General features: G+C 58.4%; 1 protein-coding gene and 1 long non-coding RNA gene across 7 annotated transcripts in view; both read left to right on the forward strand.

Annotated features, from left to right (window-relative positions):
* Nucleotides 1-26,679, forward strand: part of GSE1 (Gse1 coiled-coil protein) — a 395,102-nt gene that overhangs the window by 267,847 nt on the left and 100,576 nt on the right. The window lies entirely within an intron of this gene.
* Nucleotides 3,569-7,728, forward strand: LOC139177047 (uncharacterized). Its single transcript, XR_011561431.1, has 2 exons — nt 3,569-4,666; nt 5,258-7,728. It is a non-coding gene; the product is annotated as an uncharacterized lncRNA (long non-coding RNA).

Below are 26,679 nucleotides of genomic sequence, written 5' to 3' on the forward strand. Positions count from 1 at the left end.
TAGGGCTGACGCAATTCTAGGCAACAGAGCAAGGCATGGTGCCCCAGGGTCTTGGCTGCTTGCACCCCAGACCCTCCTGTGAGTCCCAGCTGTCACCCCTCAGGCTCCCTGGACATCGGGAGGTCAGAGAGTCCCAAAGGTCCCTTCTCGGCATTGTTCTAACCCCCGGGGGAAAGGCTTGCCCCCTGCTTACCCCACAGTTCTGGCTAATGGACAGGCCTCTGGGAGGAAGGGCTGGGTGTGAATGGGCCGAGGCAGCAGTGGGAGCGGTTGCGGGGGGTGGGGGGGGTTGCATCTGGCTGCAGAGGCGCCGCCTGTCCAAGGCCAGGGCTTTTGGGAGTGATGCTGAGTACCTGGGGTGGAGGCCTGCAAAAAGGGCTGGCTCCCCAAGGGGTGGAGTGCCCCCATTCCCCAGCCTCCCCAGCCATTGAACACCAGTGCTGGTGGCTGCCTGCCAGTGATCTGCCCTCTCCGGCCTGTGAGTAGGTGGGTTTGGTTGGCCATAGTAGGTGGGGGAGAGGGGCGTGGTTGGAGCTCCGGAGACCTGATCTGCCTGGTCACAGCTCCTGCTGGCTGTGTGGCTTAGGGTAAGGAACTCAGCCTCTCTGGGTCTCTGCTCATTTAGAAACAGGGGCTGCTTGTAAAATGCAGAACGAGATGGCCTGAATATAAAGATGCTTCTGGCCCATTGGAGGCTCTCAGCAACGCTGGCAGGGCTGCCACTGTTGAGGGGGTTGACGGATGGGGGGCCCAGGAGGAGCCCGCCAAGGGTGCTTGAGACCACCCACGGGACACCTGTCAGAGACAACCTGAGGCCCGGGCATGAGGAGCCAGAGGTGGGTGTGCACCGCGGCAGGGCCGGAGGCCATGGTCTGGGGAGGACATCCAGCAAGACGAGTGGAACTGGGCCCCTCCAAGGGCTGGGAGTCACGTCTGTATCGCTGTGACCTGCTCGCTTTCCTGGGCTGGGGAGCTGGGGGCCAGGCCTGTAATGGCGAGGGGGAGATGGCACCGGCTTCTCCGGGCTGGGGGGGTGGCCATGGGGGCGTCTGCTGGCCTCTTCACAGCCTGTGTGTGCGGGAGGTGGGCAGGGCGCCCACACCTCGGGGAGACCAGGGAGGCCAGCCCACACCTTGGGGCTGGTCCAGGGCGTGGGGGGCTTCGTCCAGGCACCTCTGGGCTCTCCCACCACCCCCTGGGGGCTGTGCAGGGGCCATGCAGGCTGCCGTTAGTGCATCCACAGCAGGATTAGAGCTAGTGAGTGGACCCCCCACCCCCTGATCAGCTCCCCTCTCCCAAACGAACAATTGCTCGCTCCCCTGGTGATCGGGACGTTGGCTGGGCAGCCGGCCCGGGAGGTTATGTCAGCGCCTGCTGGCTTTGCTTGTTTCACGGCCTTGTGGCCTCCCAGCCTCTGCTTGCAGCCCTGGCCCCAGTGGGTGGGGCCTCATCCAGGCCGAGGGAACTGTTGGCAGCTCGATGTGCCGCCCCCCCCACCCCGCCCCCCGCCCCACACCTCCCCGACCCACTCGTCTGCAGCCTAGGCTGGTGCTGAGACCACCTTAGGAACACAGATGACCCCTCTGCCGAGATTTGCTCCCATCTCACATCCCCAAGCTCTCTCTGGCAGAGGCCCCAAAGGTGGTGGCAGAGTGGTAACCGGCCTGGCCCGGGGAAAGGACGGTTTTGCAGGTGAACCGAGGCCCAGCTGCCTGCCCAGTGGTCAGCAGGGTCCAAAGAGCTGTCAAGTGGGAGGAGGCCAGACCAACGCTGGGCTTTCTTATTCAGTGGGGGCAGGTGCCCCCTGTGATAGATCAGCAGGCTTTCCTTTGGGGATCTGGTCTTCAGGGTGGGGGGGCCACTGCCCATGTGCCTGGAGGTCAGTCTCAGCGGGAGCCCCAAGCCACTCCTCCAGGGGCACTGAGATGTGGGCTCTGCCTGCCCCCCCAGTGTCTGGTTTGCAGTGCCTTCTCCAGAGCGGCTGGCTGTGTGACCCCGGGCAAGCTATTTAACCTCCCTGGGCTTCATTTCTTCCCGTCAGGTGTGGGTTGGAGTAGTCGCCCCTGCACAGGGTTGCCGTGAGGCTGACATGCAGAGTACCTGGAAAGCACATTCCAACAGCACCTGGGGGAACGCAGGCTGCGTGCCCCTTCAGCTCACCATAGACTGCGCGTTCCACGGGCCTACAACCCAGGGGCTGTCATGCGGTGGGAGGTGAGGACCCCCAGGCTCCCCTCTAGTCCCTGGCTCCAAGGCATAGATGGTCCAGATCTGGTAGGGTTGCCTTGAGACGGGCCAGAGCCACGCTGTCCCTGGGTCTCTCTCTTTCTGAGCCTGGCCTAGTGTCCCCGGCAGCAAGCTTGGAGACACTCAAGTACCTGCTGCATGTACTGAGCACCTACTGTGTGCCAGGGCCTGGTCTGGGCACTCCCCAGGGTCAGCCCGGGGATCCTTGTCCCGACCCCGTGAGAGAGGGGTGCCCTGGCAGCCTGACCCAGCTGGGCCCACCATGTCCCTTATCCCCCGCCCTCAGGGGGCTGCAGAAATGTAGGCCGTGTATCCCATGCTCAGATTTTGGGGAGACACACAGACACACACACACACGCTGACCAGCCTGACCGGCCCCCTGTGGAGTGATGCAGGTGGCCAGAGCTGTGGGGTGGGACATGTGAGCGCTCCCAAGGAGAGAGGGGCAGTGAGTGGGGATGGAAGGAGGCCCCATGGTGGGGCAGGAGCCCCCCCACCGTCGAGGGGTCAGGCCCAGGTAGGGGAAGGGCCTGCCAGCCCCGCCGCCCTCTGGCCGGGAGAGCAGAGCTCGAAGGCCCCTCTGTTCCCTTCTGATGATGGATAAAGATGTCCGCTCCCTCACACAGGCGACCAGAGCCGATAATTAGCTTTTAACCTGTCCCCGCCGTTAACGCGGAAAGGCCACCATTTGTTCCAGGGAGCTGCTAGTGTGTATAAAGAACCAAACATGGCCAATTTTGTTCAGGATGAATTAAGACTTGTAAATGTAGAATGAGTTCATCTATTTAATTAAGTAGCAGCAATATGGATGTTAAATTAAGTTCACAGCGGACGTGCCAAAACAGTGTTATAAAAATATTGCTGGCGGTGGGGGCAGGGATTTGGGGAGAGGGCACCCCCCACCCCCAGTGGCCGTCTCCCAGGTGAGCGGCGCCTCCCTGACCTGCTCTCGCTTCCTGTCTTCCCGGAGCAGCAGGCTTCCTGGTTGCAGCCAGGACCGTGTCTCTCGTGCTTCTTGAAGAGTTGTCTGCTCCCGCTGGCTTCCCCCGCCGCCCCGGCCCCCTGACTTGTGCCCACATGCAAGAGGCTCTCAGGCTGCCTGCCTTCTTGGCAGGGGGTTTTGGGGGAAGGCGTTGCCCTTGCCACGGGGGCGGGAAGCAGACAGGACCCAGTGAAGAGAGGTCTGCTCTGGGGAGGACCCTCCCAGGGAAGGCGGAGGGAGAACAAGCCAGAGAGAGGGGTGACGATGAGGGTGGTGTGCCCAGAGTGGGGGGCGGAGTTGGGGGGCGGAGTTGGGGGGGGTACAGCCAGGCCTAATGACACCCAGCAGCAGCACTGGCATCTCAGAGCAGGGGGTCACTCGAGGCGGGAGAGCACGCAGATCAGAAGGCAATTCTTTTCCTTCCACCCCCAAATCAAGCCTCCCCGAGGAGGGATTATGGCAACAATGCTGTTTTCCTGGGACCGTCAGCTGCCCTGGTTGGGGGATGCTGGAGATCTTTGATTGACAGCAGTGGGCGGAATCTGGGGGACACGGCAGACTGTGTCCTGGAAGACAGACACGGAAGGCTAAGATGCCAACGTTGACACGCGTGGGAGCAATAGTGGAAGGAGGGGTTAGCTATAGTCGGGAGTATGGACAAAGTCAGGGAGTGTTTCCTAAAGTAGGGGATTTTCTCACTGGGTTTTAAAGGATGAATAGGTGTTTGCCTGGTAGATGGGGAGAAGGGCATTTTAGGAAAAGAAAAGAGCACGTGCGTAGACTTGTACTAAATTCACTGCAGGTAGTTCATCGCCGACGGAGAATCGGGGATATAGCTGGAGAGATGAGTAGGGACGTGAGCTGTCTCGAGCGTCGTTCTGAGCAGCTTCTGAGCGGGGTCCCTGGAGGAAGCGAGACGTTCATCCATGCCCTGCTTTTCTCCCCTTGGCTCTCAGCACACTGTTAGTGAGCAACACAGTCACAGGTCCTGCCCTCATGGAGTTTACAGTCTGCTCAAGACCGTGGATAAGAAACAAACACAACAGGATAAATAGGCACAAGGTTTCGTGGTGACCAGCGATGTGGAGAAAATATAAGGGGGTCAGGGTGTTTTCCCTGGGGCGGCCAGGGAGGGCTTCTCTGATGCCCTTTAACAGAGCCTGGGGAAAAAAAAAAAAAAAAACAGGTGACAGGCATGTCCCGTGTACCGCAGGCGGTCCCGGTTTCTGCCTCTTGCCCCAGCGTGACTGCTACTGGAGCCCCTTCGTGGTCACATGGACGTCAGACCCAGGTTACAGTAAGGGCAGGGCAAAGTGCAAAGGCCCTGAGGCGGGAGAGGAAGCCCGAAGGCCAGCGAGAGGGGGAGAGTGGGGCAGAGGGCGGATCGCGCCGAGTCCCAGAGAGGGCCGCACCGGCGCGGCTTTCACTCAGAAGGAGGTGGGAGCCGCGGAGGGGTCTGTGCAGCGGCGCCCTTGGTGGGACAAGTGTCCTCGGCTGCTGTACCGAGAGCAGACTGCAGGGGGCGCGGCGGCCGCAGGAGAGTCGCAAGGAGGCGCTGCAGGAGCCCCCGGGTTGGGGGCAGGACCCGGTGGGAGGTGGTCTAGCTCCGGGTGCCTTTTGAAGGAGGAGCTGCCGTGTGGATCGTGCTAGGGGAAGTGAGAGGAAAGGGGGCAGGCTGTGGGCGAGTTTCCCGAGGGAGGTGGCGGGAGCCAGCAGGAGCAGGTGGAGAGGAGATCCTGCCGCGGGCAGAGCCTCCCCGGGGGGCCTGTGCAAGACCTCGGGAACTTGGCCTGCAGCTGGGTTTCACTTGGTCCCCACACAGCTCTTCGTTTGTTTTTTTTTTTGAAATGTATTGCCAATATTTTAAAGCCGGGAGATTTAAAAAAAAAAACAAAAACGGATTTTTAGGCTTTCTTTAAAAAGTCCGAAGCTCTGGCTCCACTGGGTCTCATTGCCTCCTGGCACCTGGCTGGGCCATTTGAGCTGCCCAGCCCACATCGCGAGAGACACGTGTCCGGTTTTCTCCAGGCACTGGTGTCCAGAGCCGCTAGACTTCTGCCCGCGACGCCCCTGAGCCCAGCTCCCTGTGCAGCGCATGACCTGCCCACATGTACCCGGCCTTCCAGCCCTGATGGGAACCAGCTCCCGAAGGTAGGAAATGGGAGGACCGAAAATCCCCATGGGTAGTGCCTGCCTCCCATCACCGGCCCCCCTCCCCCCGCCCGGCCCCCCAACTTCCAGCTCAGCTGTCTGCCTCGGCTCCTTGAAGCCTGTGGAACCATTTAAAAGGCTCCTAACGATATTGATCAATCTCTCTAAAATGGATTATCCCGTTTGCCTCCCAGCCTGACTGGATGCCCTGGGTAAGATCAGAGAGGAATTATGTGAGCCGGAGGCCGCGGGAGCAAGGGTGAGGATGTATCTCCTCCCGGTGATGCAATCTTATCAGAGCTGAACTCTGCTCTCCATCTGGGGATATAGGACACTTTGGGGCTGTCGGAAAGAAATAATAATCTTAACAATTTGCGGCCCGTGCCGTGCCACGCGGACTCAGCGGGGAGGGTCGGTGGGAGCTGGGAGGCTGCGGTGAGGACCCCTTTGCTTGGAGCTGCTCCCTGGAGAAATCAAGCCCTGGCAGGAACCCCTTGGAGCCCCCGCCTTGGGTGGCACGCCTGCCACCCGCTCACAGCCCACATCTCCAGCCCAGGGGACAGGCGTGTTCATTAAAATTTGAAACACAAATGGAAAATTGCTACCTGAAGCCTCAGCGAGCAGCCAGCCTGTGGATCTGAGTTCCCGTTAATGGATGGAACACGAGGAAGCAATTACAGCTCCCACCCCGTGGTTCCTCTGGAGACAGTCAGGTCTAATGGGAGAAGAGGAGATCCAAACCCGTCTGAGTCGCCCATCCCAGGGCTGAGCCGCAGCACAGCCCCTGTGAGCTGTGGTGTTCTGGCTTCTTCCCCCCGACCCCCACGCCCCCATTGTCTGGAGGGCAGGAGCCACCCAGGGCCTGTTGGCTTTGTTATCCCAATTGACCTCCACGCGGTGATGCTGTGGGCACACACCTGCCTCTGGCTGCATTTGGCTACCTAGATTCAGGACTTAGTGCAGGAGCTCTATCTGGGAGGTCATCCCAGGAGACACCAGGGGCGCCAGAAGGAGCCCGATAGAGGGGGCTCTGTGTAGGCCCCTGGAGCTTGGCTTTGCTGGGGTCCCCGGAGAGGTGGTGGGGAGTGCTCCTCCGCTGTCCCGCGGGCCTGGGGCAGAGAGCTCCAAGTGCCGCGACACCCAGCGGGGGCTGCGTGAGGAATGGGCGGCAGCAGCAGTGGGCGGTGGGCACCCCTTGCACAGGGACTCCTGCTGAGAAAAGCCTGGCCGTCCAGGCAGGGTCCTCGGGCAGCTCTGCCAACAGAGCCCTCTGGATGGGCTCGGGCTCCCGGGGTCCCCAGGATCCTGGTGGCACCTTCTGCAGCGGGCTCCAGAAGCTGGGCCCCGCCTCCTTCCGCCCGGTGCTGCCCCCAGGCCCCCCCTCACCGCCCGCCTGCCCAGGGTCTGTGCGGGATGTCTTTTGTGTGTGCTGGTGTTTATTTGGTCAAGGGCTGGGTCAGGGACTTGGAGTCCAAGCCACTGTGAGGAAATGGGGGTGGGGGGCTCCCTTGTTTCCCCCCAGGACAACCGGATGGCCCTGGGTCCAGAGACAATAGGTCTAGGGAGGGGCCAGGTGCTGCGCCCGGGGGCAGGAAAAGGACGACTTAAAGATAAACACGGCCCCGCCCGTGGGCTTGAACTCAGGGCTGCAGAGAGGTGGCCCACGGAGCCTGAGGGGAGAAGGGGAGAAGCCGAGGGGGTGGTGGGCAGAGGCCTGAGGAGTCCAGAGAGAAAGTAACAGCCGGGAGCCTTGAGAGCTTGGTGTGCTCCAGGGCTTCTGGCTTGATTGTGATTCTCTGGACCGCCCCATGGGGAGCATCATTGTGCCCCTTAAATTCGGGGACACTGCAGCACAGGGAGGGTGCGTCCAAGGCCACAGTGGCTGAAGGATCCCCGCCCTCCTCTGGAAGCTGAGTTCAGCACCAACCACCACCCCCAACCCCCCACACCCGCCATCTCAGGTCTGGGATCGCCCCCAGCTACGCCCCTGGGCAGAGGCTGAGCCCCCCCGGGAGAGGTGGGACTCTGGACTCAAGAATTCTGGCACACCTGCCCAGTTTGCGGGGGTGGGGTGGGGCATCATATCTCTTCTTGAGAGAGAAGGGGCATGGCGCCTTGGTCTCAGGGCCATATCAACAGACAGCAGGGCCTTGAGATTGTCCCACGTGCCCCTAAACCACCCCCAGCTCATCCTCCTGCAGTCACTAGGCCTCACCCTCAGACTGCCTTGACCCCTGCTTTCTGGTGTGGGGCCCAGCAACCCTTCACTCAGGAAGAATTTTTTAACAGAGATTATTCATATAGAGTACCTAAAAATAACTTGTAAATAAATGTGTATTGAGATGAGAGTTTGAAGTTGTTTTTAACATTTAAAATGTTTTATTGAACTATTTTTGTTGTTGTTCAGTCGCTTGGTCATGTCCGACTCTTTACGACCCCATGGAATGGAGCACCCCTGTCTTCCCTGTCCATCATCAACTCCTGGAGCTTGCTCAAACTCATGTCCATTGAGTCAATGATGCCATCCCACCATCTCACCTCTGTCGTCCCCTTCTCCTCCTGCCCTCAGTCTTTCCCAGCATCAGAGTCTTTTCCAGTGAGTCGGCTCTTCTCATCAGGTGGCCAGAGTATTGGAGCTTCAGCTTCAGCATCAGTCCTTCCAATGAATATTCAGGGTTGATTTCCTTTAGGATTGACTTGTTTGATCTCCTTGATGTCCAAGGGATTCGCAAGAGTCTTCTCCAGCAGTACAGTTCTGAGTGAGTGAAAGTCTCTCGGTCATGTCCGACTCTTTGCCACCCCAGTCCATGGAATTCTCTAGGCCGGAATACTAGAGTGGGTAGCCTTCCCTTCTCCAGGGGATCTTCCCAACCCAGGAACAGTTCTAAGGCATTGATTCTTTGGCGCGCAACCTTTTTTATTGTCTCACATCCGTACGTGACTGAGTATTGGAAAAACCATAGCTTTGACTGTACCAAACTGTATAGGCAAAGTAATGTCTCTGTTTTTTAATACACTGTCTAGGTTTGTTGTTGCTTGTCTCCCAAGGAGCAAGCGCCTTTTAATTTCATGGCCACGGTCACCGTCTGCAGTGATTTTGGAGCCCAAGAAGAAAAAATCTGTCACTCTTACCACTGTTTCCCCATCTATTTGCCATGAAGTGATGGGACTGGATGCCATGATCTTCATGTTTTGAATGTTGAGTTTTAAGCCAGCTTTTTCACTCTCCTCTTCCACCTTCATCAAGAGGCTCTTTAATTTCCTCTTTACTTTTGCCATATGGATGGTGTCATCTGCATATCTGAGGTTACTGATATTTCTTCCCACAATCTTGATTCTAGCTTATTGAGATATCTTGTGTTTAGTTGCTCAGTCGTGTCCAACTCTGTGACCCCATGGACTGTAGCCCGCCAGGCTCCTCTGTACGTGGGGCTTCTCCAGGCAGGATACTAGAGTGGGTTGCCATGCCCTCCTCCACGAGATCTTCCCGACCCAGGGATTGAACCCCAGTAGGGAAGCCTTATTGAGGTATAGTTTGTGTTTAATAAAATGCAGCCATTTAAAGAGTTTTGTTCCTTCGCCGTTGACACATCTGTGCACGTCTGTGTAACCAGCGGCTCCGACCAGGTGTAGAAATTGCCATCACTCCAGAAAGTTCCTTCCCAGGTGTGCCTGTCCAGTCCACTCTCTATCCCAGCCCCTGCTCTGGGTTCTATTACTGGAGGTTAGACTTTCTTCTCCTTCTTTTCAAATTGTGGTAAAATACACAAAACATAAGCTTTAGCGTCTCACCCATTTTCAAATATTCAGATCTGTGGCATGAAGTACATGTCCAGTGTTACACGCGCATCACCACGGTCCATCTTCCGAAACTGACACTGTCCGCGTTAGTCCCCTGACTCCCCCACCCCTCCCCCAGCCCTCTGCCTTCTGTGTGTATGACCGCGACTCCTGCAGGGTTCCCGTCAGTGGACTCATGCAGGAGCTGTCCTTCTGGGACAGGCTTCTCTCTCTTAGCACAATGTCAAGGTCATCCATGTTGTCACAGCTGTCAGTGCTTGGATCCTTTTTAAGGCTGAATAATATTCCCGTGTGTGTGTGTGTGTGTATCACGTTTGTTTATGTGTTCAGCTCTCGGGGACCCTTGAGTTGCACCCACGTTTGGGCTGTGGTGGACAGTGCCTTGCACACGGGTGTGCCAGCGTCCGCACACCTCGGCCCTTCTTACACGTCCTCAGGGAAGCGCCGTGTAAATGGAGCTGTGTGTGCCCGGGGTGTTCGGCAGCCTGGCTGCCTCCACCCTGCATTGTCTGTGACACTCGTCAGGTTGCAGAGCCGTGTTCCTTTGTGTGAGTCAGCGCAGTTGTCCATCCGCCCTCCTGCTGATGGACAGACACCCCAGGGGGCTGTTCTGGATGTGGAGTGAGGGCCTGGGGAGCCAGGTGTGCGTGGCGCAGCGCCAGCTCCTTGCTGGCTGGCGGGACAGGCCTCGGGCTTCTGCAAGCAGGCCACAGCGCCCAGAGCAGTGCCCTGGACCAGGCTTCTCCCTGGTGCAGGATGCAACTGTAACTGAGACCGGCCCCTGACCCGAGGGGCTCCGGGCAAGGAGACGAGGAAAAGAGACTGCCTTGAGATGCAGGGGTGGGGGAGTCGCAAGCAAGTCTTGCCCTCTGAGCTGCTGGCTGGCTCCTCACTTCCTGCTTGACGGTGCCAAGATTATAAACCAGCCAGCGAGCCAGTCCTGCAAACAGGCTTCCTCGCGGAGGCCCACCAGCTGTCAGGCCTGGCTCTCCGCCCGGCGCACCCCTTCCAGGCTGCCATCTTGGCCTCCTGGAGTCACTGCCAGGTGTCCTGGGAGCTGGGCTTCTCCCGAATGGGGAGCCCGACCCTCCCAGCTCCCTCCTGCCCTCCTGGGGACGAGGGGTGGAGTCACTGGGGTTACCACCAGAAACCCCGGGCGGTCCGGTCCCTCCGTTACTGGGGAGGCTTTTCCAGGCCACCAAGGGTAGCAGCAGAGGGTAAAGGCTGGCCTCCTTATCAGGGCTCCCTGGAGGGAGGGACAAAAAAACAAAGCCACCGCAGCCTCTGGGCGTGACAGCTGCTGATAAGAGGAAGGCCGGCTGGGTGGTTTGTGGTGACACCCAGTGAAAGCAGAAGTGGGTGGGACCCCCACCCTCATCTGGAGCTGCATGTGGTCAAGACCCCAGCCCCAAACCCAGGGACCGAGAAGCCAAAACAAAACAGCCCCTGGCCCAGCGCCCCGGGGATCCACTTTTTCACCCCCTCCCTTGATGTTGCTGGAAACTCAAGTGCGAGGACAGGGCCAGGAGGATCAGTTTCCCAAGTTCCTTCAGACGGTGGGCCTCCAGGGCCTCTGCCTCTGCCTCCTGGCCTGCGCTCATGGGGCACCTGCTGTATACTAGGCAGGCCTTGGGTGTTTGTGTGCTGCTGGAGATGGCAGAGGCTGGCGTCTCAGGACAGAGGTAGCTGGAGAGGGCCACAAGCATGCAGGCCCCGAGGGCCCCGAGAAGGGGACGCAGCGGGGAACGTGGAGGGGACATGTAAGGGGAAGCGTCCCAAACAGGGAGGCCGGCAACTGCCTGGGGATTAGGAGAACTGGCCAGGTCACCGGCCAAGCTTCTGTGGGTTTGGCCAAAGGCCAGGACGCTCTGAGTTCTCCACAGGGCCCCGCGGGCTTGTTTCCTTTAGGGAAGTGGGCTGATGCTCAGGCTGAGATGAAGACTCCTTCAGAAAGGGGAAGCAGAACCCGTTCGGTGAACTTACGGTGAAGCTGGCTCCAAGGGTGGGAAGAGGCGAGGGCCCTTCCTGAAGCCTCCTCCATTCCCACAGTGTCTGCCACTTGGCAAGCACATATGCTCTGGCGGTCCCTGCCCAATCTTGGGTGGGGACATTAATCACATCTCAGAGATAACAGGGTGCGTGGGGTGGGGGCTGGGTGTTCCACACTTGCATCCATACTCAGTGGTGCGAGGAGCCGGATGTGGAGAGAAGTCAGGGGCCATGAGTGACAGGTGGGTGCAGACCCAGGCCACCTGGCCCCTGGACTCCCACCCCCGCCCCAGGAGGCTCCTCCCTGGCCCAGAATGGCTATCCCTCCCCTGTTTCCTGCATTCAAGACACGATCCAACCCAACCAAGCAGGGGCTGGGGGGACAGGTGGGGGCTCTGGGGCCTCCAGGGAGAAGCAGGCATGACTGACGCGGCTGCCTGTCAGACTCTCGATACTGGTCACGATCAGGAAGGCTCCAGAAACTCCCAGACCTGGTGCGGTAGGGGTGGTGAGGCAAGGACTACACTGTGCCTGGGGCACACACTCTCAGAGTTTGGAGAAGCGGGAGACCACGGGACCCGAAGCAGCCAGTGTGCCCCCGACACCATCCTCAGGGCCCATCCCAGCAGGCGGGGCGAGAAGAGGGCTGTCCTGGGAAATCCCTTAAAGCCGAGGTGGAGTGGGGGACAAAGAGGGGATGAAACTCCACCCTGCTCTTCAGGGGGTCCAGCAGCAGCTGCGGGCGGTGTTTGCTGCAAAGGAGCCAGGGCCTGAAACAGGGCCGCGGGCTCTCTGTGTGCTGCGGTGGTCCCTGCTCCCACTGTCCCCATGACGACAGATCATCGAGGCCTGGCCGTTGTGAAGAACAGCGATCTCGATTGGGATTTTCACAGGCATCGGCCGAGAGGGTTGAAGGGCAGGAGAGGGGCAGAGGCACAGGGCTCGCTCCTAGGAGCTCAGTGATTCTTGGCGCCAAGTCAAGCTTTACAAATCAAAAGCTAAATGAGGAGACACCGGCCACATTGGCCTGTGGTCTCCTCTGCTGCCCGGGGCTGCAGATTTGGGAGAGGGCTGAGGCCAGGGACGCCTTCTGACTCCAGCTCACATGGGGAGGGACACTGTCCCCTGCCCGGAAGCCTCCACAGTACATTCCCTACCTGGTCTCCAGCCCAAACCTCCTTCCGAGGCAGCACCCTAGGTTGCTTTGTATCCAACCTGGGCATCGTTCATTCATTCACTTATTCAGAACTGAGTCCCAAGCCCCAGCCACCACACCAGGCACCGCTGAAGTGGTGGTGGGATGCCAGATCCGAGTCCCGTAAAAAAAAAGACGGAACAAGATGCCAGAAATGTCAGGTGTGAGTCAAGGGGTGAAGCGCTGCAGAAACCCCACAGTCGAGTGAGAGCCCGGGGCGACTGGGGAGGGTGGTGTGCAGCCAGGATGGGCCTTCCTGAGAAGGAGATATTTGAAGGGGGCAGGGAAGCTATGTGTCTGGCTGGGGGAGGAGAGCTCCAGGCAGCCGGCACAACCAGTGCAAAGGCCCCGAGGCAGGAAGAGTCCAGGCTGGCCAGCGTGGCTGGAGCAGAGGTGAGGCGAAGGCGCAGCCCTGCCCCAGTCTTGCAGGGACTCTGGAACAGAGTCCAGGCATAAGCCCACTTCTTCTTGGAGTGGAATTTCCCAGTGGTCACCTGCCTACCTCCCAGACCTCTCATCTCCTTTAACCATAGCTGCAAGGGGAGGCGAGAAGGCATGCTGGCCATTCTGAACCATTGCTGGTCCACCCCAAAGCCACCTGTCGCCACCCGGCTGGCCCATCAGCAATGGGTTTTTAATTATCTAAATATTGCCTTTGCCCTTTGCTTCCAGCCGGGACTGCTGAGCTCTGCAAAAGGCAAATGGCTTTCAGTGGCACTGCTGGGGGAGCGGGAAGCTTTGCTCCCTCGCCTGATTACAGCGACTGTAATCTGCTAGGTTTTATTGTCGAGAAGCAATCCAGCAGCGTGGCAGGGAGCGAAGAAGTGTGCAGCAGGGCTGGCACTGACGGTGAGGCCTGAGATACTGAATTACCCACCACCACCAACAGCCATTTCCCGCCCCCCCCTCCCCGCCCCCGGCAGGCCTCAGCCCTGGCCACAAGTGTCCTTCCTTTGTCTTGAACCGTAGCCGGCGTCCAGTTTGTGGCTGCGGAGGCTGGGCCAGGGCCTGGGTGTCGTCCACCGAAGGCCTCAAGCAAGCTGGCCTTGGGAAGCAGACAGATGATTTGATTTTGGACTTCACCACTCTTCCGGGGCCCAGGGAAGAGGCGGTGGGCGGAGAGCAGGTGTGCCTGCCTTCAGGGAAGAGGTCGTGTGCCAGGCCAGGCCAGCTTGTGGAAGAGGGCAAAGGAGGCCAGTCCCATGCTGGCGTCCCCTGGTGGAGGGATTCCAGTCTCCTTCAGTCCCTTCCCTGGCTCCTGCCTCTCTCTCGCCCTGAGGACCGGCTGGAGACCCCTCCCCACCCCGACAACCCTCCTCCAGCTCCCAAGCCTGCCCTCACCCCCACCAGCATCCCTTGCCTGGAGTGGTCTGGAGCCTCCCGTGATGGATGGATGGAGGCCTTCTGCTGGGCTCCGCCATCTTGGCCCAAATGGCATCCAGGCCCCAGGCTGGGCACTGGCCCCACAGGGCCGTGGCTCTCCTGCCCCTTTCCTCTCCCGGCCTTGCCCACTCCTGTAAGTGGCTTAATTAAGGAGCTGTGTGGTTTATTTATGTATGGACCTAGCCTAATTGGCGTGTTTGTCTTTTCTCATTATTCCCAGCTGGACAAAGCCGTTTGAACAACAAATGGAAAGAGGCTGGATCTCTCCAACACAGTGTCTATTTTTGAAAGGCTGCTCGGTGCCCCCGCTATTAGCTGCGTGCACATGTTTGCCGGCTCCAGCCACATGCCCGTAAGCACTTAATTGTGGGTGCAGTTAGTCAAGGCGGGCGGCTCTCTGCAGATTTCAGGGGTGAGGGAACCTAATTACACCTGCAATTGAGTGCTTTAGCGGGGACAAAAGATGCCTGTTCAGCTAATTGCAGGCACCAAAATTGCCCCCACAGAAAGATTCCCTGGTAGATGCTTTGAGAGCCAAGGCCAGGAATTGTAATAAAGAACGGATAACTCGAAATTATAGCGGTGGGGGCTTGCTTGTTTTGGCCTAAAAGATTCAGTTTTTTTGCAGCAGCCATTACACCTCTGGGTTGTTGTTTTTCCGCTGTGGAGGCCGCTCTGTGGCTGAGTTTGTTTTTTTTTCATGCGCGCCTACCTTCACACAGAGAAATGTCAGAGTGGAGGGAAAGTGAGGATTAATCACCTCCTCTCGCCTATTTGCTCACTGACTAGAGTGATTCACCAGGTTTACCTGGAAGAGGCAGATGCCCCCACGCTCGCCTCCCTGCAGGTCTTGCTACTGAACTCCTGCTGGGGGGCAGGCATGGTTCCCAGGAGGTAGTGACGTGCAGGGAGCATCCTTGCCCTCGTTCAGGGCTGCGTCCTGGCGCGATGTTAGGCTGTGGTGCCTCCCTTGTTTCGGTTTCCAGTCCTCTGCGCATCCCTCCAGGCCTGTCTCCTCTTTCTTGATCGGAGCCGGCAGAGCCGTCTAGGCTGTGAAAATCCCAGGCCTCTGGAGTCACTGCAGATCTGCTTCTGTCAGCCGTTGGAGCCACTGACTCTCAACCAGGAAGAGTGTACTTCCTGGGTGCCTGGTTATCTTTGACAATGTGCAGGTCATTATATTTTTTTAAATATATATTTAAAAATATTTTTAAATTATATATTTTTTTAAAATTGGCAGGTATAGGTTGAAGGGACTACCCTTCAGGAGGATGTGTATTTGTTTCTGGCAGGTGCTTAAGAGACGTGACCTCTTTGGCACCTTCTTAATCCAGTCCAGGACTTAACGTTCCCAGGGCAGCACCTGACTTCAGCCTGGCTGTGCTTCTGCACAAGGGTTGGCAGGCACCCCCTTCACTCTCAGGCTGAGTGGGTCGTACTCCAGTGCATGCATGCTAAGTCACATGACTCTTTGCGACCCCATGGACTGTAGCCCACCAGGCTCCTCTGTCCATAGGGTCCTCCAGGCAAGAATACTGGAGTGGGTTGCCATGCCTTCCTTCAGGGGATCTTCCCGACTCAGGGATTGAACCCACGTCTCTTATGTCTCCTGCATTGGCAGGCGGGTTCTTTACCACTAGTGCCAGCTGGGACCCTGGCTTAGGCCCCCAACTCGTCCAGAGAACCCAGGCTTTGCATTCAGTCCCCCTTGACCTTCAAGGCCATGAAGACCGAAGTGCAGGTTTCACAGGGTCCGTACACGCCCCTGGGGCCAGCAGGGCGTCTGTGCCAGGTCAGCTCTGGGGACTCCAGTTCCCTGTCCCTTTTGGCCCAGTGCCCTTGAGAAGCTGGAGGGATATTTTTATCTGGCTCCTTGGGTTGATTTTATTGGCCATTATGAGAAACAGGAAGTCCAGGCCACTTCTCCACGCAGGGGGATGGGGGGAGCGGTGGACGTGCCGGGGACAGAGGACAGGAGTGAAGTCTGTGCTCCGCCTGGGGTGGCTTGGAGCGGCTGGCACTGTGTCCAGAGCAGTCAGGGCAGCAGCAGGCGGCCAAGCGCAGCCGCCGGCTGAGAGCAGAGGGCCTGGGCAGTGGGAGGAGGCCACAGGGCAGGCCCATCGGGACACCTGGCTGCCACTCAGCCATCCTGGCCTGACCAGGCCCTCAGGTTAGCCACCTGGGCTCGGCTCTTGAGCTTGGCTGGGCTACGTCTCCCCCCGAGCCCCCTGCTCTCTGCCTGGCTTCAGATGCCTTCGGTCATAGGCCACTCGGTGGACGCGGCAGGGCCACGGGCCTGGCCAGAGGGTCTGTGTCCCATGTCTCTGGCGGCAGAGTGGGCCTGAGACCCGTTTCTTTAGAGACCAGGCCTCCCTGGACAGTGATGGGCATCCTCAGGACAGAGCCTTGTGGTGTCCTATGTGACGAGTCGGGACACGGACATTCGATACGCATGGACTCCGCCGAGGTGACGCCCCTGCTGCCCTGCCTGTCACCCTTGTGCCCTTGGGGCGACCCTGCCATCTCCAGTTCAGTTTCCCCATCTGTGAAGGGGGTCAGCACTTCTCACTCCCCAGCGCTGAGGAGGAGCTGAACCAGCAGGAAAGATGAGTCAGCGCCACCTTAGTTGTGAAGTCTGGGGCCGTGCCGTCAAGATGCACGTCTCTCCCTCCAGCTGAAGGAGGCGTTATACCAGGCGCAGGGCCCGGGGAGCTCCGAGTTTGACCAGGGCATCAGCTAGTCCTGCAGGGAGGAACGGAAGAGACAGCTCTGTGTGTGCCTGTATGTATGTGTGTTTGTGTCTGAGATTTTTTCAAGTCAGGGCTGGGATACGGGGAGGGTGTGAACCCGCACTCAATCAGCAGGCGAAGGAGGAAAAGCAAGCTGCATGGGGCAGCTTTCTCTTTGGAAACCTGTTCTGTTTCTTAAATGTCAGAGTGAGCAGATGGTGCGTCTGAGTTTTATTAATCATGGGCTTGCAGAGCTGGAAGGCCTGGGGGATCACTTAGTCCGAGGAGGAGACTGAAGGCCAGAGAAGGCCACAGCCGTCCTATACCTACCACGGGGGTAGAGCTACACTCGGACCCGGTAGCCTCTCCCGAACCCACATGGCTCCCACTCTATGGGATGAAACAGGTGTAATGCTTCCCGCCCCATACACCAGGAACAGTCACCCTGCCTCCCAGCACAAAGCTGAAGCAGAGCTGCTTCTGGGATCATCCACCCCCACAAACAACCGGAAATCCTGTCTTTGAGACACATGGGTCAGGATTGTGGTCACCAACTGAGAATGTCCTGGCCTCGGTGCTCTGCTCAGCGTAGCCCAAGCTGGTGACTGCCAGGTGCTGTCAGGAGGGTGATCCTGTGAAGTCCAGGGGGCTGGCCGCTCAGCGCCTGGGTTGTTGGCGGTTCTGCTGGACCGTCCTCTGTATCACGGTTCATCCGAGCCGCACAACTTCTTCCGAGCCCAGCTCTTGACTGATGCTGTTTCCTCCCCCTCGGCAGCTGTTGAAACGGACTGGGCACCCGGAAGTTCACCTCCTCACATGATGTTATGAAATTGAAACCACAGTTTAAACCCAAGTGGGCAGAATGGCTCTTTTGCCCTGCCTTTCCCAAATACATGCTTCAGCTGTTCCAGTTAGCCATGAGATGGCTCCCGCTGGGGCCACAGTCTCGGTTCTGATGATAGTAGAGGTGGTGCTAAATCGTACTAGAGTGTAAATGACTGATCACAGGTACCTTTTATTTCAGGGCAGGATTTGATTAAGTCAGAGAGAAAGAGGACTGTGGAGAAAAGGCCACAAGGCTCCAGGGTTGCCCACCTGACATTTTGGCTATTCTCTCCTTTTCTCTGTTTGAACACTGTGACATCACTGGATTTCTTTCCTTATGACCCTGTTTCCTGAATCCCAAGCTCATCTTTACTTTGGAACCATTGATTCTATGCAGGCTCAGCGAATCCTGTCAGCTGAAAGACCACAGCACCCCCATTCAGGCCCTCTGATTTTGTGTGCTAAAACTGGGGCCAAGAAGGGGGCACTCATTTGCCCTAGGCCAGTGGTAGTGCTAATTCTAAAAATCAGGTCACTCAGAGTCATGGCTGGATCCTTATATTTTTTTTTTTTTTTTTTGGCCATGCTATGCAGTTTTCAAGATCTTAGTTCCCTGACAAGAGATTGAGCCTGGGCGCCCAGCAGTGGGAGCCCGTGAACAACCAGGGAATTCCTGGTTTATACTACATGAACGACTCTCAGTCAGGGCAACTTTCGTACCCACCAGGGGTGTGTGTTTGTGCAGATCTGGCCACTTCTGAGGACGTTTTCATCGTCACAACCAGGGTGTGCCATTGGCATCCAGGGGGATGCTGCTGAACAGCCTACAGTGCACAGGGTGGCCCCACAAGAAGGATGATCTGGCCCCAAATCTCAGTCACGTCACATCCGTGCTTTGAAAACGGGCCAACAGAAGAGCCGTTCTCTAGGGAGACGCTCTCTTGTTGGGGGGCAAGTCAGGAGTCCCCTGAGTTCAAGCATGACCCACTGGAGGATAAAGAAAGGAGAGCTCAGGTCTTGGGGGACACAGTAGAGAGACTGTGGGCAGGGGAGGTGCTGCAAAGGGAAAGGAAGTGGCAGGGCCCCCCCGTACACACACCGGAGGCGGGGGGTTTTTGCAAGGTATAGGCAGAAAAGAATAAAAGAGGGGCCAAGGTTCCCCCTAGAGCTGTGCCCAGCGTGAGGAGGAGCAGGCACAAAGCTGCCTCTTAAGAACCACATCGTGTCGGCCAGAGGGCTACATCGACCCGCAGCAGTCAGGCCCAGGGGTAGACAGGCAGATCCATGTGTCATCCGGAGACGGGTAATTACGTCCCGGCGGTGACTCCCTGCCCGGCAGACGCCAGCAGCAGGCAGCGGGAAGGGCTGTTCACAAATGCCTTTTTCCCTCGAACAGGCTCTCGCCTGGTCCCTGGTGGGCAGACACCGGTGGGGAGAAGAAAGCCTTGTCAGCCTGCCCCCGGGCAGCTGAGCGGCACGGCGCCCGGAGCAGGATCTGAGCAGACGGTAACATGGCTGTCGCCCTGTCCACAGAAGGGGCCACCAGGCCTGACCCCCGCGTGTTCCCTCCTCCCCCCCACCCCACCTTGGAGACCTTCCTCCCTGCTTTTCGACAGCCACTTGCCAGCCCTGGGCTTGCTGGCTGTGCACAGAGTTGGACATTGACAACCAGAGCTGTCTGAGACTAATGATAGACCACCTCCAGAAGAGGCCCGTCTATAGCCTGGGGCAGGGGGCACACGGGGACAGGTGAGGGTCGCCCCTCAGAGGGGAGCTGTTTGGCCCCCGCAGCCCCAGACGCAGTGTCTGTCTGATTTCTCTGGCACCTCCGTTCGGCCCGTGGGGAGGAAGCACTTTGGCGCCATCACATCCCAGCACGGCAGACGTCTTGTAAAGAGCTCCCAAAGCCGAGCTTGCCCGGCAGCCCCAGCCTGAAGGTCAGGTGCACAGTTCTGTGTGTAGACAGTCTCGTGCAGCGTTATCCTGTTTGTCTGCTTGCTTGACTTTTCATTAAAAGGGGGGATTTAAGCCCCTTTGCCAGATCCTGCTAAAGAAAGTTGAGGGGGATGCCAGAGACAGCAGTTGAACATACAGGATCTGGGTTCGAAGCAGATTTCCCTCTTACTGGCTGTGTGACCTTGGGCAGGACATTTCTCTGGACCTCAGTTTGTTCATCTGAAAAATAGGGGCAATGATAGATTTACTTTTACTGTGAGGATGACGTGAGAGAATGCATTTAAAACATCCAGTGCAGTGCTGGTCATCAAGTAAATACCCATAAAGGAGACGTGCATGCTGCTGCTGCTGCTGCTGTCGCTTCAGTCGTGTCCGACTCTGTGCGACCCCATAGACGGCAGCCCACCAGGCTCCCCCGTCCCTGGGATTCTCCAGGCAAGAACACTGGAGTGGGGTGCCATTGCCTTCTTGATTTTGAGTTATTTTGTACGTGTTTATCTCTAACCTTAGCTGCTCTAACGAAGAGGCGCTGAGAACTAAGTGGCACCTCGCATCATGGCCTCTATACACACTCCCTAGTAGAAGTTCCACAGTAGAAATTTCTTCATCATGTGCCAACATAACGTATAATTGGTGCAGGCAGTGGAGAGGGGGGAGGCTGGGACCTCCGCCTCCACAACATTTAGGGGTGTGATGGAGGCGCCTTGTCTTCTGTCTCCTGGGAGCTGGCGTCTGGTGAGCAGACCCCGAAGGGGAGCACAGAGGCTCTTCTGTGCTGGGCCTGGAGGTGGGGAGTCACTACTTCCACCACATTCTCTTTGCCAGAGTGGTCACCTGACCCATACATCTGCATGGCAGGCTGAGAGATGTAGGCTGGGTATGAGCCCAAGAGCAAAGGGAAGCGGGTTTGGTGAAAAACCAGGCGCCAGGCTCCCTGTTGTTCGTTGCTGTTGTTACCCCGAGCCTCGTGGGGCCAGCCAGGATGCTCGAGGCCGGCAGAGCCCTCAGTTTACAGGCTGATCGGGCAAGGCTGGCCAGCTGACCACTTCCCGGGCAGATAGCCATCCTCGACGATCTCCAGCAGGCCAGGCTGCTGCCCAAACACCAGCCGACAAATGTGTGTCGCCGGTGCGGGAGAGGCAGGAGGGCAGGCAGGTCACCGAGAAGGCCCCCAGCCAGCAGGGGCTGAACCTCGCTTTCACGGAGCACAGGCGGCCGGAGCGCACACCTGCCCACGGGCCCTAGACATTTCATCTTCCTCCCAGCCCTTGCTGCAGGCCTGCAGGAGAGGGTGACCTAGCTGGCCCGAGGCCTGCAGTGTCCAGCATTGGGCACGGCCCAGGGCCTCCCCTGCTTGGCAGGACAAGAGTGCATTCCATTTTCACAGAAGTGACAAGATGTGTGAGTTTCCTGTGGCTTCTGTAACAAAGTACCCCAAACTGGGTGGCTCGAAACCTCAGAGGTGTTATCACCCAGTTCCAGAGGCCAGAAATCTGAAACCGAAGTGTCAGGAGGGCCACTGCGCTCCCTATATGCTCTCAGGGAGGGCCCCTCCTGCCTCTTCCAGCTCCTGGGGCTCCAGCCATTTCTCAGCCTGTGGCTGCATCCCTCCAGCCTCTGCCACTGTCTTCAAGGAGCCTCTTGTGTGTGTCTTCTCTCATGTCTGCTTGTCTTTCTGGGTACTGGCTGTTGGGTTTAGGGCCAGCCCTGATGATTCAGAATGATCTCAACTCAGGATCCTGAGCTGAATGACACCCGCACAGACTCCTTTTTCAATGAAGGTCAGATTCATGGTTGCAAGTGGACATATATTTTGGCAGGACACCGTTGAGCCCATCACACAGGGCCCGTGGAGAAGGCCGTGGGGGACCCGGTTAGACCCCTAAGAGGGGATGGCACTCCGTGGGTGGGGAGCCTGGAGTCATGGGAAAGCAAAAGTAAGCGTGCCAGGCCGAGATGGAAGCAAAATCTGGGTTTGCAGACGTGACCTTGACGGGCTGGAAGTTCTCGTTTTCTCTTCTAGCCTCGGCCTTGCTTCTCTTGAGACTGAACTTTCACACTTGTTCACTCACCTAAGGAACAAACTGGACGGAGGGAGAAAGCGGGTGTGTCTACACCCTGGGTACCCTTGGGTGAGTGACTTCACCTCTTGGGGCCTCAGTGTGCTCATGTACAGATTGGGGTGATGGTCACTGTGTGTCAGGGCAGTCCTGGGTGTCCTGAGGCCCGTCTGTGGTTAACTGCTATTACTCAAAACACAGTAATTTCCAGCTCTCTTTATGGAGTCCTTACTCTGTGCCAGGCACCTGAGTGGTTACCAGCTGCGTCTTCCTAGATTGCAAGCGCTGATTTCATCCCATTTTCCAGGTGAGGCAACAGAGGCTCAAAGGGTGACATCACTGCCTGAGGGCACATGGTGGGTGGGGCCCAGCTGGAATCGGAACTCTGGTCTAACTCCCAGGTTATGGACGTGGACTCTGGAACCAGCTCAGCCTCAAACCCCAGCTCTGCCACTTCCTGGCTGTGTGTCCTTTGAGGAGACACTTGACCTCTCTAGGCCTCATCTAGAAAATGGAACTCTTAAGGGTGACCTTGAACACGGTTGTCATGAGGATCCAATGAATTATCCGTGAAAAGCGCTTAGAACAGCAACTGACACTTACCAAGTGCTCAGGAAATATCAGCTGGCGTGATTATTCCAGGGAGGGAATTGGAGGGAGGGGGCAGACCAGAGGGCATTTCAGGTGAGCACCATGGCCTTCTCTCGCCTCCCTTCCCTGGAGTCCCTGGGGAGCAGTGCCCCTCCAGAAGGTGAGGTCACAGCCTGGCCTGGGCAGCCACCAGAGTGCCAATGGGCACACAGAGGCCGTGAGCCCTGCGGCCGGGAGCCGGACATCCCGCCAGCTGTGGCGCGCCCCAGACCCCTCTGCGGCCTCACTGTTCTCAGCATGTGCTGGGAGCTATCTTTACCACATTCAGCTGATGCTCTTGGCCAGTGAGACTGTCTCTGTTCTGTGGCAGCTGCCACCCTGCTAGAGGGAGTCTGGGGTCCCTCCGTTTGAAGGTGCAGCAGGGGAGAGTGGTAAGGAGGGCACCCTCGAGTCTTTGGTGGCCGGAAGGAGGCGGGGTGGGGGTGGTGTCTGGTGGACTTGGCACCGCCTCCAAGAAGCAGCCAGCCCCATTGAGGGATGAAGCGCTTTTCTTTCCACTGGGCCCAGGGCATGCCTGAAGCTTCCCTCTGACCCCAGGTGGGCTGGCTGCATGGACGGGTTTGCCCTGCAGTGGCCCCAACTGTAAAAAGGGAGCCTGGAGGCTCAGCCTGCACTGACTGCTGCCTCTTTTCTATAAACGCCTGACTCTTGCGCAGAGGTGAGCTGGGATAGTAGCAGGAGAGGCCGCGAGAGAGGAGAGGGGGTGGAGATAGGCCCCCATCCTTGCAGAGAATCCCGCAGAGCTAAGGTCCCCAGAAGAAGGTGGTCCTTCTCACCTGGGCACCTGGCAGCTGGTCCAGGTGTGGCCCAGACGGGCTGCCCCTCCCACCGCCCAGCCAGGCCATAGGCACCGTCCAAGGAGGGGTGAGTCCCTTGGAGATGAATGGCCTTAGTGATGGGTTCCAAAAAACGACAGCCAAGCCACAAGGGCCGGTGGGAAAGAGAAGAGCCTTCCAGCTCCCCGTTCAGCCCCATTATGGCAAACAACCGAGCCATTCAGTGGAGAGGCCGCCCGTTAAGCGGGCTGCTTGGCATGGCAGGGGTTGCTTTATATTTTTCAGCTGTTTTGGCATCAGGTTGGGAGCTGTGGTGCAGCCACCCTCCCATGGTAGATCTCATATTTTCCTCCCTTACAAATGTCCCTGTCACCAGGAAATGTCACTCACCCATTTTGAGCCACCCAGGCCCAGGACCAAGGGAGGTTGAGGGTATCACTAGAATCTTACAGCTTACCTCCTGCCCCAGGGAGTGGCTAAGAGCAATTAGGGCTTGGCCCCAGCATTTTGAAATAGTCTGATGCAGGAATTCAAATACTTATTGGGGGCAGGGGTGGGGGGGAGGAGATGTTTGCCTTTTGACCCGGAAGCAGAAATAAGCTGTGCAGGCCCGCAGGGTAGGGGTGGGGGTCGGGGTCTCCTCTTCCGCTCACCGGCCACCAGTGAGCCAGGCCAAGGAGCTCTTCAAGTCTCCAGCATGCCTCCCTCCCACCATCTCAGTTTCTGTTGGCCCTGGAGTGGCTGTCTCCAAGGGGTTTCATATAGAAGCCAGGCCCTTAAAACTCAAGATGGGAGACCCCCGGTGCCATCCCCCAGTCTGGGAGCATTCTCCACAGGTGGCTTCCAGAAGGCAGGCTTCTCTGTGGCACCCTCTTCTCCACTTTAGCAGGGGAGGGGGGAGCCCAGCAGATTGGGGGAGCATCCCTGCCTCTGTACCCTGCCTGTGATTGGCCCATAATTACACGTTTATTGCCTGTACCGCTATTGTGTAATGACATGTTTGCAAATTAATTTTTATGGCTCCTGCCATTAGCATATACAGTAGAGGAAGGTTTAGTATTAATTACTACTGTTGTTCGTGTAATCCTGGAGAATTAAAAACCAATAAAAGAATGACAACAGAAACTGATAGTTTAGGGTCTTTGAAAAATAGTTTTATTTCTTCCTCCCTACCCCAAGTAGAATCAGAAATTTTCCTAGTTTATGAGGGGTCATGGGGGTGGGCAGCAGCTTGACTGAGCTATTCCATGCGCGCCTTGGTGCCCCCCATTCCCAGAGGGGCGCAGATGATCAAGTATGCGCGTGACACAGGGGTGGGAGGCCAAAGCGGGGACTGAAGCGAAGGCCAGGCTGGGGTCGGGCGCACAGGTGCTGGACCCGACCCCGCCGGGCCCAGGCCTTGTCTCCCTCGCGGGGCCGCCGTAGGCGGCGGGCGCAGGGGGAGGCGCGGGGGAGCACGGAGCGCGCCGCCACGCAGCCCCGGAAACAAAGGGCCGCCGCCGCCGAGGGCCGGGCGCGACCTCTCGGGTCAGCGCGGGGCGGAGCGGCCAGATGCTGGCGGCGGGCGCCTGCGGCCCCGCGCGGCCGGTTTCCTCCAGGTCAGCAGCCTCGCGCCCTCCCGGGTGCCCCCGGGTGCCCGCGCGAGCCCGGCCGCCGGTGGCGCGGGGGGACGCCGCGGTGGGGGATGGGGGGCGCCACAGGGACTGGGGGTCTCAAAGAGGCTGCTCGCAGCCCCGGCGGCCCAGCCGGCGGAGAAGGCAGCCGCGGCGCGCTGCACCCACTCAGCCGTTGGCGGCGGGGAGGAGCGCCACCCCTCCCTTGGCTGCCGGCGCTCCGCCCAGCCCATTTAAGATTTTCTGGCGGGGTGGGCGTAGTGAGGGGGGAGAGTTGCAGAGAGGGGTCAGAAGGCACGCGGGGTCCGCCCACCTCCTCCAGTTCGCCCTTAGGAGCCCTTCTCTAGAGGATCATATTCCGGGAGTCCAATTGTCACACTAAGCCACCGCGTTTAGCGGGGAGCCGGGGGCTGGGGGGAGCGTGCTGCCGCTGGGGACCCTTGATTTACGCAGCGGCTGGAAAGCGTTGGCAGGAACCCAAGCCTGTCGTGACCCGCAGTGGCCCGCCAGTGCGTACCTGCAGGCTCAGGTCCCTTCCTCAAACCATGGTGATTGTATCTGGGGTCAAAAGGTGACCCCTTAGTGTTACCAAGTCGCGATTCCGGTTGACAGTGCCACCGAGGGGGGCCTTCAGAAGGTAAAAGGGCTTGAAAATAAATTGTCACATCAAGAGGCGGCTTTGCGGCATGCGTTTAAGTGTGTGTGTTGGGCGGGGAGGGGGGGGGGGGCGGTGGGTAAATGGATCCTGTCTCTTTAAAAGCGCTGGGCTGGACAATGAGCGCACAGGATGTGGTTTGGCGGCAGGGTTTTTTCCCCTTCGATTTGGGGAATTATCACATGGGGCCTTCTTGAGCTGGTGTGAAAGGGAGGCGGGTGGGGAGGAGGGATACAGGCTCCACACTCACTCACACACACTCTGTGCAGTTGGTCGTTTTCTTAAACCAAATTAGCCAGGGCTCTCGTTACTATGGTGCAGCCGGGGCTTGCAGAATCCCAGTAATAGCATTTATTAGGTCTATTTGCCTGGAAGCATGCCTTCCCGGATCTGATAATGCACCAGTGCAGGGAGAGTGTGGGAGATGGTATCAAGCATTTGATTACACTTCCAACAGGGATTTTTAAGGGGTGGGGGTGAAGGGTGAGAGGTAAAGGAGAGAAAGGAGCCACTGGCCTTAGGAGCTCAGCCCGGGTCAGGCCGGTGTATTGCCGCAGCCCCGTGTGGGTTTCACAAAAGGCGGGCCAAAGCTACCAGGGCACGATTTGGGGATCCTCCTCCCAGGCCCCAGCGGCGGGTGAACTCCCCGCTCCCGCAGCTGTCAGACGTGGGTGGGGAGGACGGGCGGGCGGGCGGGCGGCCAGAGCGCAGAGTTGGGCAGCCGGAGGGGGGACCGGCGGCGCCCGCAGCCGCCCACAGTGTGTAAGCGGCCCCCGCTTTGGGGCAGAGGGGAGCACCTCGCCGTCAGCAGTAGCACCCTCCCCACGTTTGGAGAGGGGAGCTCAGTTCTCTGCGCCCCGATCCCGATTCTCATGGATCTGCTGCCCGGCGCGGCAACCGCCGCGCGGGGGGAAGCTCGCAAGTGAAACTATTATTATCGCCCTGCGGAGCATGGAGCTCTCGGAAGATGCCGCGTAGAGACGGAAGGAGCCGCCGCCGCTGCGCCCCTACCCTTTCGCTTTCATTAGGGGAGACAAATCTGCTGTCAGGCAGCCAGCTTTCCAATTTACCGATAATGATTCTTGCATGAAAATTGATCGAGGGCTCTCCACCGCCGCGCGCTCTCGCCTGCCCGCTTGCCTTCCTCCTGCTCCTTCTGCCCGGGCGCCCGAGCCCCCGCGAGTTCTTTCTCCTCCTTGCCCCAACCCTGCTCTCTGAGTCAGTGGTGGGACGCCGGGCCAGGGAGATAACCCAAAAAAAAAAAAAGAAAAGAAAAAGGTGGGGGGGTTGGTGGCAAGGGGGGAAGGGAACCGGCTCCTCGGCCTGCTTTCTCCTGCCCGAGACTTGTTTGCAGTCGCTGCCTCTTTTATTTACGAGAAGAAATCTCCCCCTCGGTACTTCTTGGCTGTTTGGGTATTAATTTTCTCCTCTCTCCTCCCCGTTCGCCCCCTCCTCTTCTCTCCCGCCCCCCCACCCCCACCCCGCCCCTCCTCACCCAGTAGCTAAGGGGAAACGAAAACAAAGCCGATTTCTCCTTGGCAACAAGAGATACCCCCCTCCCGCCACCCCCCCTTCCTTTTTCCTTCTGGTTCTGAACGTGAAACCCTGTTGGAAACAGGTCCCTTGACCCTCGCCCTTGACATTCAAATGGCTGAATGGAGGAGAG

This window comes from Bos indicus, chromosome 18 (assembly GCF_029378745.1).
Source record: "Bos indicus isolate NIAB-ARS_2022 breed Sahiwal x Tharparkar chromosome 18, NIAB-ARS_B.indTharparkar_mat_pri_1.0, whole genome shotgun sequence".
Taxonomy (NCBI): Eukaryota; Metazoa; Chordata; class Mammalia; order Artiodactyla; family Bovidae; genus Bos; species Bos indicus.